At 33.2% G+C, this 15,159-nt stretch overlaps 1 protein-coding gene and 1 long non-coding RNA gene across 5 annotated transcripts in view; both read left to right on the top strand.

The window, feature by feature from the left end:
- Window positions 1-5,341, top strand: part of LOC143242663 (dynein axonemal heavy chain 7-like) — a 619,118-nt gene extending 613,777 nt beyond the window's left edge. Inside the window, exons 13-14 of one of the 4 annotated variants that reach the window (XR_013023069.1) lie at window positions 2,660-2,787; window positions 4,280-5,341. The gene's annotated coding sequence lies outside the window, so the exon portion shown is untranslated. Of the gene's footprint in view, window positions 1-2,659 lie in introns of all 4 variants that reach the window. The other 3 variants (XR_013023067.1, XR_013023068.1, XR_013023065.1) reach the window with 3 other exon arrangements.
- The window catches only part of LOC143242668 (uncharacterized), a 390,035-nt gene that overhangs the window by 34,277 nt on the left and 340,599 nt on the right, over window positions 1-15,159 (top strand). The window lies entirely within an intron of this gene.

Genomic DNA, 15,159 nt, shown 5'->3' with positions numbered 1-15,159 from the left:
TAGATTGAACAATGATGATTATTTAATTATGCAAATCCTTTATCCCAATTCGAGCAATACAAACTTAAACCAAATGAACCTTTCCACGTACTTTTGATCGTGTCTGTGAAAAGAACAAATAACAGAAAACGGCCAGACTGATCTTCATTAGAACGAGAACACTTGACCCTTGATATATACCCCCAAAATGTCTATTATAAAATAATCTGTAAACATGTAAAAGAATTTAATTATATGAAAACATTTCCCCCTTCTTCACCATACATAATAAAATAACTTGTTATTGTGTCTTTCTTTAGCTTGTAAGTTTACTTATATGTTAATAGCTGAGAGTGAATGTAGTGAAATCTAAACTGTAAACAGTCTATCTCTCTAGCTTCTCCATTTCATCAGAACTAGTGGATAGTGAGTTTAATTCCAACACAAAAATAACAAATGTACATATTAATTCAAGCTTCATAAAAATATTAATAAAGGGTAAATGTACTTACAAAGTCAAAATCACTTTTTGTATCACATTGCAGAAGTAGATAATGTTTGTTACATAATCTTCCTAAACATTGCAAAAGCAATTGACCAATATGTGTAACATGCTGACATTATATACAAAGACTTAACCGTCAAGCTCTAGTTATATATTTATATCATATAAATCTGAGAACATTAAATGTATGAATATATACTTTCATATACGATCGTCTAGAAACAGGTGAATACAACTGTACTACATTACTTGGCTCAGCGATAAGACAAAGGGCTAATAACGCTACAAATAGGGTTTCGTTACTTTCGGTGAGAAGGGTATAGGTAGCTGTTTGGGTAGTTTTCTGCTTAATAACAATAACACAACACATTAATACGTTACAGTTAGTGATACATTTTTTGAGTTTGGACATTTTATGAGTAGTGCGACACGAAACAGTCCTTTCAGGAAGACGTAGATAACACACTATCCTCTGGTGCCACTTATTAGAACTATACATCCACTAGCAAATTATTCTTCTTCATCTGGATTTAGTCCATGTTTCGGACCAGAAAGGGACAGGTTTACTCTATACCTCTTCCTCCCTCTCTGGAACTGTTATTTTATCTGCACTGCTACTAAATCCTGGGTAATTAAATAGCATTTACTTTGTTGTTGTATTACAGTATATTAAATTTTGTCCATTGTCCGTAGTTGTAATTAATAATCGAACTATTAGTCTGTGTTCAGAAAACAGTCATATGCACCCAAACGCATAATCTTATTTTTATATACAAAATTTTAAAATTGAGCTACGTTTCTATCTACGACTCAATTAGCCTAGCACTTTTTTGAACTTTTAAGTTTTTTATTTATGACGTTCAGAGGGGAGAGGTACTTAGAGCTAGATTCTTCATGTATTATGTAACTCTCTAGTTTGCTCATCAGTTCATTTGAATTAATATTTCTGTTATAATATTGAAGCGAGTTATCCAGGAGTCTGTTTTATAGAATTGGCATGTTTGAACAGTTGTGTAGAAATATGAGTTTGTTGATCGTGGGACTGTATATGCTTGCGTTAAAATACAATGTTGTATATGTTGTTTGTTGATGAGTGTTTTTGATACATTTATCCATGTTATACAAACATATTCTACGACTGGTCTGATGTGTGTTCTGTAAAGTTTTAATATGTTTTCTGTTGAATCTTCTTTTATCATTCACATTCTTAAAGTAACTCGCTATTTTCAAAATTCTGGGTTTTATGCTATTAATGTGTTGTATGCAGTTTGAGTCAAAGTAATCCTTAAGAATTTTGCTGATATTGTTACCTGTAAGAGTCATGTCTAGATATAACTGTAATATTAATTTGCTTTATGTTCTACCAAACATGCTCGTCCTTTTACCCATGAGGGCGTTATAATGTGATGGTTAATCGCACTATTCGTTGGTAAAAGAGTAGCCCAAGAGTTGGCGATGGGTGGTGACGACTAACTGCCATTTCTCTGGTATTACACTACACAATTAAGGACGGCTAGCGCAAATAGCCCTCGTGTAGCTTTGCGCGAAATTTAAAACAAGCCAAACCTTTTCTACGATTTCGCAAATAATATGGCTTGTATTTTGTGCGCACTTATTTTAATTATCCACTCAGTACAGTGAAAATTTTATATTGTTTAGCAGTGGTTGTTTGTTGCTGTTATTGGTTTTTTCGACACTATTCCAGATTGCAACATCACCTGAGAACTGTGAGAGAATAGTGTGGTTTGGGTCTGTGAGAGGATTGTCGCTGACACGCTCCCTATCAAAACGCTCCTAGTAATACAACTCCTACAAATATTGTATCTTTCTTAATCTGAAAATGACCTAAGGTCGAAACGTTGTTCTCTGCTTTATTTATGATGTCACAGCATATAGTTCAGAACTGTTGATAACGGAGTTGAGTTTTTTTAAATAGCTAGAACCAATGCCTTAAAATGATTGGATAGAAGAGGTGATAATTCATATAAAGTGGTTTGAGTAATAATTTCCATTTTCTTAGTATGTTACCTTAAGGTCCTATAAAGGGAAACAAAGGATTGTAATGTTAAGTTTATAGCATTTAACTAATGAAAACAAATCTAGGAGTTTGGACATCATAAAGTGTTAATACCCACACCAACTGTCCTGAGATTTGTTTGTTTGTTTTTCTTATAGCAAAGCCACATCGGGCTATCTGCTGAGCCCACCAAGGGGAGTCAAATCTCTGATTTTAGCATTGTAAATCCGTAGACATACCACTGTACTGGCGAGGAGAAGCGTCCTGAGATACATTTTTACCTCAAGTAGGTTACTCGTCATCACGAATTGCTCCTACTGATATTGCCATCTGGTAACAGTTTTTGAAACCATGACTCACGTAACCTCCTAGATTCCCTGATGTATAAAGCCACACGACCGCATTAACAGTTTCGAAAAGTTAACAACTTTTGATAGTTTGAGAACTTTTTTTTACTTCTTTACGTAATAAACAAGAATATGTTTGACTTGGTATGGACGTCAGGCAGAATGGTATCAAAGGATAAAGATAAAAGGTACTTTATAAGCGCAAAATACTATTACACAGAATTTCATATCAGTCTAATTATATTTGAACATTACATAAAGTATGATACAGGAAGCTTATATCAACTTCTTAACTTTCAAAATTAATGGACAGTAAATGTGAAACTAAATTTCAAGATTAACAAATCTGTAGCAGACAAAGGCAGAAATAAATTGAGATTTTTCATCCGTAAATAAACCGAACGTGACATAATTTTAACAGGTAATAAAAGAAGGCAACTAAAGATATAATATGTTAATGAAGTTCAGAATTGGGATTATTTTGGTGAAATTAAAATATAATATTAATTAATCTTTAACCTTTGAGATGACCTTATGAGTATTACTGGAGTTGTTTGTTGGTTTGTAGTTTCATATAAAGCCACAGAGTGGGCTATCTGTGCTGTGTCCATCAACCTGATATTAAGTGTTGTAAGTCCGAAAACATGCTGCTGAGTTACTTGGTGGCTTATTGGAGTTAAGAAACAGTGACAGGAAATCAAAACGAAATAAAATAAAATAGTTGAACGAGGCAGAAAATGAAAATATTATAGAAAAAAGTAAAATAGAAATAGTAAATTATATTAATGATCAAGGAAAGTCAAATATCAGGAAGAAAAGAGTGTTTTTAAAAATGTAACAGGTTTAATACTAATATGTGTTACAAGAGTATGTGTAATCATTCTTTGACAGTTTCTGGGAGGCGAACACGACGTAAAATATTAATTCACTGTCTTATTGTTTACAATAATTGATAACATATTAACCACGGATAATAAGTTGTTAAGCACAGATAAATATAAAATACGCTATGCTGTAGATACAACATTTCAAACAGACCTTTTCGTATCTCTAACTGAATATTAAATTCGTAAACGAAAAAAGTTTCAAATCTAATATTTCATGTAAAATAAATAACCGTGTATAACAATGTTTACAAACAACTGAAACCATATGTTTAAGAATTATAGTTATATATGTATATACATAAAAAAATACGAATGTCATAAATAAATAAATATTTTTTTTGAGATAAATCACATTAACAAAGTAATAAATACTTGGTCCAATATATAATGTGGAATAGTGATTTAGGCACGACCTCTAACATCATTCAAATACTTAAACTATTTTAGGTTACTTTATTGGTGATTGAAGACGACTTAACCCCCTTCCGTTAATGTTGTATACAAATCACGGTGATAAGAAGTCTAATTATATTTATTTGATTAGCCAGCTCAAGCTGCGCTGATGAGCCTTCAACAGGCGAAACTGCAACCAACAACAGTGGTTACGGTCAATCAAGTGAAACATTGTGCCTCAACGTCATTAGTTCTCCTTTAAATTTCACCTTTGGTAGAAGAATCTGTATGTGTACTGTAACGAATTTTCCGCTGTACATTTATTTTAATACCTGCGTTTGTTTCTATATAGTTCTCTTTTTTCCATGTGACGTATATTGTTGACTACGTATTGTGTGCAAGTCCTGCTTGTTGTTAAAATTTGTTAAAAATTGTTGAAAGTGAAAAGCATCAATATCTAGTTGAAAAAAGCGCGCGAGAACAGTGTCAAAATAACTACAGGGTGTTTGGAACGTCACTGTTCACTTATACATTTATTAACAGACATGTTTCAATATAGAATACAGGAGGTAAATATCAATGACAATTATAAACAATGTTGAAAGTGACCCCCGTTGGCATCAATACAGGCCTGGATCCTTCTTACTTCGTTCCTAAACACCGCTATCAGTTGCTGGCTTGAAATAGACTGAATAAAATATGATTACAAAACTGCACAGTGACTTTCCGAACATCCTGTACACTCTTCCCTAATTCTTATACAGAGCTGAGAGACAGTAACCAGTCAGTGTGCTATAGGCCTAGGAAGCTATAACTGTGAGTAACGTTTATTAATCGGAAACAACAGAAATGAACCAGAAGCGTTTATTGATTTTGAACATTACAAATAATTCAACTTCAGAGAATAATTTCGGACGTTATTATTCTTACTGTGACATCTTCACCCATAAAGTAAGGGGTGTGGGGCCAGCCAAGAAAGACGGCGTTAGAGCAAGCGAGGTGCAGCAACACAACTTAGAATTAATTTGTTCGGCATGGACTTAGCCTATAAAAGATTCAGTTCTAAGCCAGGTACAAGATTCAGTATTGTTTGTAAGTTTGTAAAACTGTTGTATATAAACCATCATTTGTAATAACTATTAGTAATAACTGTTATTATAAATAAAATTGATGTTATGTTTTTGTATTAAAATGTATTTATGTAAACAAAAAAGGAAATTGTGTGCATCAATCATATTGCCAAATAGCATAAATGTAATACATACCAACATGTAATTAATTTCCAGGCTCAAATCCAAACTTCTGGTCAGTTGAGACAGTTGTACGAAACATGCAAATACATCAGAAATATATCCGAAATAAAATTAAAATTAACCGAAAACTATGGAATTGTTTAATTCTATTTGCATTATCTCCGTTACATACCATCTTCGCGTATTGTTGCAATTCAAAACGTTCTTAAGGGTTTGTCTAATGATAGGCTTGTTTTTGTCAATAAGTAATAAAAAAGAAATACAACTTTTTAAAAGAATAAAATAAGATTTATATATCAATGAAATTAATAATAAAAACATTTTAATGTCATAAATTAAGGTTATTTTAAACTTCTTACAAAAACCTGAACCTCTAGTTTAACAACCACTGCACGTCCAACGTCCAAGAACTATTGTTAAGCGTCACTGTATCATAGCAACGTAACGGAAATTCGGAAAGTTTGTTTTTGCTTTTGAATTTCGCACATAGCTACTCGAGGGCTATCTGTGCTAACCGTCCCTAATTTAGCAGTGTAAGACTAGAGGGAAGGCAGCTAGTCATCACCACACACCGCCAACTTTTGGGCTACTATTTTACCAACAAATTGACCGTCACATTATAACGCCCCCACGGCTAAAAGGATGAGCATGTTTGGCGCGACGGGGATGCGAACCCGCGACCCTCAGATTACGAGTCGCACACCTTAACACGCTTGGCCATGCCAAGCCCAAAATTCGGAAAAGAACATTAATTCGAATAGTTAGTGATATTCTTGTCGTGAGTTGAGTATTGTTGTTAGTTAGTGATATTATTGTTGTCAGTTGAGTATTGTTGTTGAGTATTGTTGTTAGTTAGTGATATTCTTGTCGTCAGTTGAGTATTGTTGTTAGATGGTGATATGTATAATTTTTAGTATAATTTTTAGTAATATTGTTGTTTGTTAGTGATATTCTTGTCGTCAGTTGAGTATTGTTGTTGTTTTTGTTAGTGATATTCTTGTCGTCAGTTAGTTAATATTGTTGTTTGTTAGTGATATTCTTGTCGTCAGTTGAGTATTGTTGTTAGTTAGTGATATTCTTGTCGTCAGTTGAGTATTGTTGTTAGTTAGTGATATTCTTGTCGTCAGTTGAGTATTGTTGTTTAGTTAGTGATATTCTTGTCGTCAGTTGAGTATTATTGTTGTTAGTTAGTGATATTCTTGTCGTCAGTTGAGTATTGTTGTTGTTAGTGATATTCTTGTCGTCAGTTGAGTATTGTTGTTAGTTAGTGATATTCTTGTCGTCAGTTGAGTATTGTTGTTAGTTAGTGATATTCTTGTCGTCAGTTGAGTATTGTTGTTTGTTAGTGATATTCTTGTCGTCAGTTGAGTATTGTTGTTAGTTAGTGATATTCTTGTCGTCAGTTGAGTATTGTTGTTAGTTAGTGATATTCTTGTCGTCAGTTGAGTATTGTTGTTTGTTAGTGATATTCTTGTCGTCAGTTGAGTATTGTTTTTGTTAGTGATATTCTTGTCGTCAGTTGAGTATTGTTGTTAGTTAGTGATATTCTTGTCGTCAGTTGAGTATTGTTGTTAGTTAGTGATATTCTTGTCGTCAGTTGAGTATTGTTGTTAGTTAGTGATATTCTTGTCGTCAGTTGAGTATTGTTGTTAGTTAGTGATATTCTTGTCGTCAGTTGAGTATTGTTGTTAGTTAGTGATATTCTTGTCGTCAGTTGAGTATTGTTGTTAGTTAGTGATATTCTTGTCGTCAGTTGAGTATTGTTGTTTGTTAGTGATATTCTTGTCGTCAGTTGAGTATTGTTGTTAGTTAGTGATATTCTTGTCGTCAGTTGAGTATTGTTGTTAGTTAGTGATATTCTTGTCGTCAGTTGAGTATTGTTGTTAGTTAGTGATATTCTTGTCGTCAGTTGAGTATTGTTGTTAGTTAGTGATATTCTTGTCGTCAGTTGAGTATTGTTGTTAGTTAGTGATATTCTTGTCGTCAGTTGAGTATTGTTGTTTGTTAGTGATATTCTTGTCGTCAGTTGAGTATTGTTGTTAGTTAGTGATATTCTTGTCGTCAGTTGAGTATTGTTGTTAGTTAGTGATATTCTTGTCGTCAGTTGAGTATTGTTGTTAGTTAGTGATATTCTTGTCGTCAGTTGAGTATTGTTGTTAGTTAGTGATATTCTTGTCGTCAGTTGAGTATTGTTGTTAGTTAGTGATATTCTTGTCGTCAGTTGAGTATTGTTGTTTGTTAGTGATATTCTTGTCGTCAGTTGAGTATTGTTGTTAGTTAGTGATATTCTTGTCGTCAGTTGAGTATTGTTGTTTGTTAGTGATATTCTTGTCGTCAGTTGAGTATTGTTGTTGTTAGTGATATTCTTGTCGTCAGTTGAGTATTGTTGTTTGTTAGTGATATTCTTGTCGTCAGTTGAGTATTGTTGTTAGTTAGTGATATTCTTGTCGTCAGTTGAGTATTGTTGTTAGTTAGTGATATTCTTGTCGTCAGTTGAGTATTGTTGTTAGTTAGTGATATTCTTGTCGTCAGTTGAGTATTGTTGTTAGTTAGTGATATTCTTGTCGTCAGTTGAGTATTGTTGTTAGTTAGTGATATTCTTGTCGTCAGTTGAGTATTGTTGTTTGTTAGTGATATTCTTGTCGTCAGTTGAGTATTGTTGTTGTTAGTGATATTCTTGTCGTCAGTTGAGTATTGTTGTTAGTTAGTGATATTCTTGTCGTCAGTTGAGTATTGTTGTTAGTTAGTGATATTCTTGTCGTCAGTTGAGTATTGTTTTTAGTTAGTGATATTCTTGTCGTCAGTTGAGTATTGTTGTTAGTTAGTGATATTCTTGTCGTCAGTTGAGTATTGTTGTTTGTTAGTGATATTCTTGTCGTCAGTTGAGTATTGTTGTTAGTTAGTGATATTCTTGTCGTCAGTTGAGTATTGTTTTTGTTAGTGATATTCTTGTCGTCAGTTGAGTATTGTTGTTAGTTAGTGATATTCTTGTCGTCAGTTGAGTATTGTTGTTTGTTAGTGATATTCTTGTCGTCAGTTGAGTATTGTTGTTAGTTAGTGATATTCTTGTCGTCAGTTGAGTATTGTTGTTAGTTAGTGATATTCTTGTCGTCAGTTGAGTATTGTTGTTAGTTAGTGATATTCTTGTCGTCAGTTGAGTATTGTTGTTAGTTAGTGATATTCTTGTCGTCAGTTGAGTATTGTTGTTAGTTAGTGATATTCTTGTCGTCAGTTGAGTATTGTTGTTAGTTAGTGATATTCTTGTCGTCAGTTGAGTATTGTTGTTTGTTAGTGATATTCTTGTCGTCAGTTGAGTATTGTTGTTAGTTAGTGATATTCTTGTCGTCAGTTGAGTATTGTTGTTAGTTAGTGATATTCTTGTCGTCAGTTGAGTATTGTTGTTAGTTAGTGATATTCTTGTCGTCAGTTGAGTATTGTTGTTAGTTAGTGATATTCTTGTCGTCAGTTGAGTATTGTTGTTAGTTAGTGATATTCTTGTCGTCAGTTGAGTATTGTTGTTTGTTAGTGATATTCTTGTCGTCAGTTGAGTATTGTTGTTAGTTAGTGATATTCTTGTCGTCAGTTGAGTATTGTTGTTTGTTAGTGATATTCTTGTCGTCAGTTGAGTATTGTTGTTAGTTAGTGATATTCTTGTCGTCAGTTGAGTATTGTTGTTAGTTAGTGATATTCTTGTCGTCAGTTGAGTATTGTTGTTAGTTAGTGATATTCTTGTCGTCAGTTGAGTATTGTTGTTTGTTAGTGATATTCTTGTCGTCAGTTGAGTATTGTTGTTGTTAGTGATATTCTTGTCGTCAGTTGAGTATTGTTGTTAGTTAGTGATATTCTTGTCGTCAGTTGAGTATTGTTGTTAGTTAGTGATATTCTTGTCGTCAGTTGAGTATTGTTGTTGTTAGTGATATTCTTGTCGTCAGTTGAGTATTGTTGTTAGTTAGTGATATTCTTGTCGTCAGTTGAGTATTGTTGTTTGTTAGTGATATTCTTGTCGTCAGTTGAGTATTGTTGTTGTTAGTGATATTCTTGTCGTCAGTTGAGTATTGTTGTTAGTTAGTGATATTCTTGTCGTCAGTTGAGTATTGTTGTTAGTTAGTGATATTCTTGTCGTCAGTTGAGTATTGTTGTTTGTTAGTGATATTCTTGTCGTCAGTTGAGTATTGTTGTTAGTTAGTGATATTCTTGTCGTCAGTTGAGTATTGTTGTTAGTTAGTGATATTCTTGTCGTCAGTTGAGTATTGTTGTTAGTTAGTGATATTCTTGTCGTCAGTTGAGTATTGTTGTTCTTGTTAGTGATATTCTTGTCGTCAGTTGAGTATTGTTGTTAGTTAGTGATATTCTTGTCGTCAGTTGAGTATTGTTGTTAGTTAGTGATATTCTTGTCGTCAGTTGAGTATTGTTGTTAGTTAGTGATATTCTTGTCGTCAGTTGAGTATTGTTGTTAGTTAGTGATATTCTTGTCGTCAGTTGAGTATTGTTGTTAGTTAGTGATATTCTTGTCGTCAGTTGAGTATTGTTGTTAGTTAGTGATATTCTTGTCGTCAGTTGAGTATTGTTGTTTGTTAGTGATATTCTTGTCGTCAGTTGAGTATTGTTGTTAGTTAGTGATATTCTTGTCGTCAGTTGAGTATTATTGTTGTTAGTTAGTGATATTCTTGTCGTCAGTTGAGTATTGTTGTTAGTTAGTGATATTCTTGTCGTCAGTTGAGTATTGTTGTTAGTTAGTGATATTCTTGTCGTCAGTTGAGTATTGTTGTTAGTTAGTGATATTCTTGTCGTCAGTTGAGTATTGTTGTTAGTTAGTGATATTCTTGTCGTCAGTTGAGTATTGTTGTTTGTTAGTGATATTCTTGTCGTCAGTTGAGTATTGTTGTTAGTTAGTGATATTCTTGTCGTCAGTTGAGTATTGTTGTTAGTTAGTGATATTCTTGTCGTCAGTTGAGTATTGTTGTTAGTTAGTGATATTCTTGTCGTCAGTTGAGTATTGTTGTTAGTTAGTGATATTCTTGTCGTCAGTTGAGTATTGTTGTTGTTAGTGATATTCTTGTCGTCAGTTGAGTATTGTTGTTAGTTAGTGATATTCTTGTCGTCAGTTGAGTATTGTTGTTAGTTAGTGATATTCTTGTCGTCAGTTGAGTATTGTTGTTTGTTAGTGATATTCTTGTCGTCAGTTGAGTATTGTTGTTTGTTAGTGATATTCTTGTCGTCAGTTGAGTATTGTTGTTAGTTAGTGATATTCTTGTCGTCAGTTGAGTATTGTTGTTAGTTAGTGATATTCTTGTCGTCAGTTGAGTATTGTTGTTAGTTAGTGATATTCTTGTCGTCAGTTGAGTATTGTTGTTAGTTAGTGATATTCTTGTCGTCAGTTGAGTATTGTTGTTAGTTAGTGATATTCTTGTCGTCAGTTGAGTATTGTTGTTAGTTAGTGATATTCTTGTCGTCAGTTGAGTATTGTTGTTAGTTAGTGATATTCTTGTCGTCAGTTGAGTATTGTTGTTAGTTAGTGATATTCTTGTCGTCAGTTGAGTATTGTTGTTAGTTAGTGATATTCTTGTCGTCAGTTGAGTATTGTTGTTAGTTAGTGATATTCTTGTCGTCAGTTGAGTATTGTTGTTGTTAGTGATATTCTTGTCGTCAGTTGAGTATTGTTGTTAGTTAGTGATATTCTTGTCGTCAGTTGAGTATTGTTGTTTGTTAGTGATATTCTTGTCGTCAGTTGAGTATTGTTGTTAGTTAGTGATATTCTTGTCGTCAGTTGAGTATTGTTGTTAGTTAGTGATATTCTTGTCGTCAGTTGAGTATTGTTGTTAGTTAGTGATATTCTTGTCGTCAGTTGAGTATTGTTGTTTGTTAGTGATATTCTTGTCGTCAGTTGAGTATTGTTGTTAGTTAGTGATATTCTTGTCGTCAGTTGAGTATTGTTGTTAGTTAGTGATATTCTTGTCGTCAGTTGAGTATTGTTGTTAGTTAGTGATATTCTTGTCGTCAGTTGAGTATTGTTGTTAGTTAGTGATATTCTTGTCGTCAGTTGAGTATTGTTGTTTGTTAGTGATATTCTTGTCGTCAGTTGAGTATTGTTGTTAGTTAGTGATATTCTTGTCGTCAGTTGAGTATTGTTGTTAGTTAGTGATATTCTTGTCGTCAGTTGAGTATTGTTGTTAGTTAGTGATATTCTTGTCGTCAGTTGAGTATTGTTGTTAGTTAGTGATATTCTTGTCGTCAGTTGAGTATTGTTGTTAGTTAGTGATATTCTTGTCGTCAGTTGAGTATTGTTGTTAGTTAGTGATATTCTTGTCGTCAGTTGAGTATTGTTGTTTGTTAGTGATATTCTTGTCGTCAGTTGAGTATTGTTGTTAGTTAGTGATATTCTTGTCGTCAGTTGAGTATTGTTGTTAGTTAGTGATATTCTTGTCGTCAGTTGAGTATTGTTGTTAGTTAGTGATATTCTTGTCGTCAGTTGAGTATTGTTGTTTGTTAGTGATATTCTTGTCGTCAGTTGAGTATTGTTGTTAGTTAGTGATATTCTTGTCGTCAGTTGAGTATTGTTGTTAGTTAGTGATATTCTTGTCGTCAGTTGAGTATTGTTGTTAGTTAGTGATATTCTTGTCGTCAGTTGAGTATTGTTGTTAGTTAGTGATATTCTTGTCGTCAGTTGAGTATTGTTGTTAGTTAGTGATATTCTTGTCGTCAGTTGAGTATTGTTGTTAGTTAGTGATATTCTTGTCGTCAGTTGAGTATTGTTGTTAGTTAGTGATATTCTTGTCGTCAGTTGAGTATTGTTGTTAGTTAGTGATATTCTTGTCGTCAGTTGAGTATTGTTGTTTGTTAGTGATATTCTTGTCGTCAGTTGAGTATTGTTGTTAGTTAGTGATATTCTTGTCGTCAGTTGAGTATTGTTGTTAGTTAGTGATATTCTTGTCGTCAGTTGAGTATTGTTGTTAGTTAGTGATATTCTTGTCGTCAGTTGAGTATTGTTGTTGTTAGTGATATTCTTGTCGTCAGTTGAGTATTGTTGTTAGTTAGTGATATTCTTGTCGTCAGTTGAGTATTGTTGTTAGTTAGTGATATTCTTTGTCGTCAGTTGAGTATTGTTGTTGTTAGTGATATTCTTGTCGTCAGTTGAGTATTGTTGTTAGTTAGTGATATTCTTGTCGTCAGTTGAGTATTGTTGTTAGTTAGTGATATTCTTGTCGTCAGTTGAGTATTGTTGTTAGTTAGTGATATTCTTGTCGTCAGTTGAGTATTGTTGTTAGTTAGTGATATTCTTGTCGTCAGTTGAGTATTGTTGTTAGTTAGTGATATTCTTGTCGTCAGTTGAGTATTGTTGTTAGTTAGTGATATTCTTGTCGTCAGTTGAGTATTGTTGTTTGTTAGTGATATTCTTGTCGTCAGTTGAGTATTGTTGTTAGTTAGTGATATTCTTGTCGTCAGTTGAGTATTGTTGTTAGTTAGTGATATTCTTGTCGTCAGTTGAGTATTGTTGTTAGTTAGTGATATTCTTGTCGTCAGTTGAGTATTGTTGTTTGTTAGTGATATTCTTGTCGTCAGTTGAGTATTGTTGTTAGTTAGTGATATTCTTGTCGTCAGTTGAGTATTGTTGTTAGTTAGTGATATTCTTGTCGTCAGTTGAGTATTGTTGTTGTTAGTGATATTCTTGTCGTCAGTTGAGTATTGTTGTTAGTTAGTGATATTCTTGTCGTCAGTTGAGTATTGTTGTTAGTTAGTGATATTCTTGTCGTCAGTTGAGTATTGTTGTTAGTTAGTGATATTCTTGTCGTCAGTTGAGTATTGTTGTTAGTTAGTGATATTCTTGTCGTCAGTTGAGTATTGTTGTTAGTTAGTGATATTCTTGTCGTCAGTTGAGTATTGTTGTTAGTTAGTGATATTCTTGTCGTCAGTTGAGTATTGTTGTTAGTTAGTGATATTCTTGTCGTCAGTTGAGTATTGTTGTTAGTTAGTGATATTCTTGTCGTCAGTTGAGTATTGTTGTTAGTTAGTGATATTCTTGTCGTCAGTTGAGTATTGTTGTTAGTTAGTGATATTCTTGTCGTCAGTTGAGTATTGTTGTTAGTTAGTGATATTCTTGTCGTCAGTTGAGTATTGTTGTTAGTTAGTGATATTCTTGTCGTCAGTTGAGTATTGTTGTTAGTTAGTGATATTCTTGTCGTCAGTTGAGTATTGTTGTTAGTTAGTGATATTCTTGTCGTCAGTTGAGTATTGTTGTTAGTTAGTGATATTCTTGTCGTCAGTTGAGTATTGTTGTTTGTTAGTGATATTCTTGTCGTCAGTTGAGTATTGTTGTTAGTTAGTGATATTCTTGTCGTCAGTTGAGTATTGTTGTTAGTTAGTGATATTCTTGTCGTCAGTTGAGTATTGTTGTTAGTTAGTGATATTCTTGTCGTCAGTTGAGTATTGTTGTTAGTTAGTGATATTCTTGTCGTCAGTTGAGTATTGTTGTTTGTTAGTGATATTCTTGTCGTCAGTTGAGTATTGTTGTTAGTTAGTGATATTCTTGTCGTCAGTTGAGTATTGTTGTTTGTTAGTGATATTCTTGTCGTCAGTTGAGTATTGTTGTTAGTTAGTGATATTCTTGTCGTCAGTTGAGTATTGTTGTTTGTTAGTGATATTCTTGTCGTCAGTTGAGTATTGTTGTTTGTTAGTGATATTCTTGTCGTCAGTTGAGTATTGTTGTTAGTTAGTGATATTCTTGTCGTCAGTTGAGTATTGTTGTTGTTAGTGATATTCTTGTCGTCAGTTGAGTATTGTTGTTAGTTAGTGATATTCTTGTCGTCAGTTGAGTATTGTTGTTAGTTAGTGATATTCTTGTCGTCAGTTGAGTATTGTTGTTTGTTAGTGATATTCTTGTCGTCAGTTGAGTATTGTTGTTAGTTAGTGATATTCTTGTCGTCAGTTGAGTATTGTTGTTAGTTAGTGATATTCTTGTCGTCAGTTGAGTATTGTTGTTTGTTAGTGATATTCTTGTCGTCAGTTGAGTATTGTTGTTTGTTAGTGATATTCTTGTCGTCAGTTGAGTATTGTTGTTAGTTAGTGATATTCTTGTCGTCAGTTGAGTATTGTTGTTTGTTAGTGATATTCTTGTCGTCAGTTGAGTATTGTTGTTAGTTAGTGATATTCTTGTCGTCAGTTGAGTATTGTTGTTAGTTAGTGATATTCTTGTCGTCAGTTGAGTATTGTTGTTAGTTAGTGATATTCTTGTCGTCAGTTGAGTATTGTTGTTAGTTAGTGATATTCTTGTCGTCAGTTGAGTATTGTTGTTAGTTAGTGATATTCTTGTCGTCATTGTTGTTAGTTAGTGATATTCTTGTCGTCAGTTGAGTATTGTTGTTGTTAGTGATATTCTTGTCGTCAGTTGAGTATTGTTGTTAGTTAGTGATATTCTTGTCGTCAGTTGAGTATTGTTGTTAGTTAGTGATATTCTTGTCGTCAGTTGAGTATTGTTGTTAGTTAGTGATATTCTTGTCGTCAGTTGAGTATTGTTGTTTGTTAGTGATATTCTTGTCGTCAGTTGAGTATTGTTGTTAGTTAGTGATATTCTTGTCGTCAGTTGAGTATTGTTGTTTGTTAGTGATATTCTTGTCGTCAGTTGAGTATTGTTGTTAGTTAGTGATATTCTTGTCGTCAGTTGAGTATTGTTGTTAGTTAGTGATATTCTTGTCGTCAGTTGAGTATTGTTGTTAGTTAGTGATATTCTTGTCGTCAGTTGAGTATTGTTGTTAGTTAGTGATATTCTTGTCGTCAGTTGAGT

Source organism: Tachypleus tridentatus, unplaced genomic scaffold, assembly GCF_004210375.1.
Source record: "Tachypleus tridentatus isolate NWPU-2018 unplaced genomic scaffold, ASM421037v1 Hic_cluster_2, whole genome shotgun sequence".
Classification (NCBI taxonomy): Eukaryota; Metazoa; Arthropoda; class Merostomata; order Xiphosura; family Limulidae; genus Tachypleus; species Tachypleus tridentatus.
The sequence above is the reverse complement of the archived record's forward strand: the minus strand, read 5'-3'. Positions and strand labels throughout refer to the sequence as shown.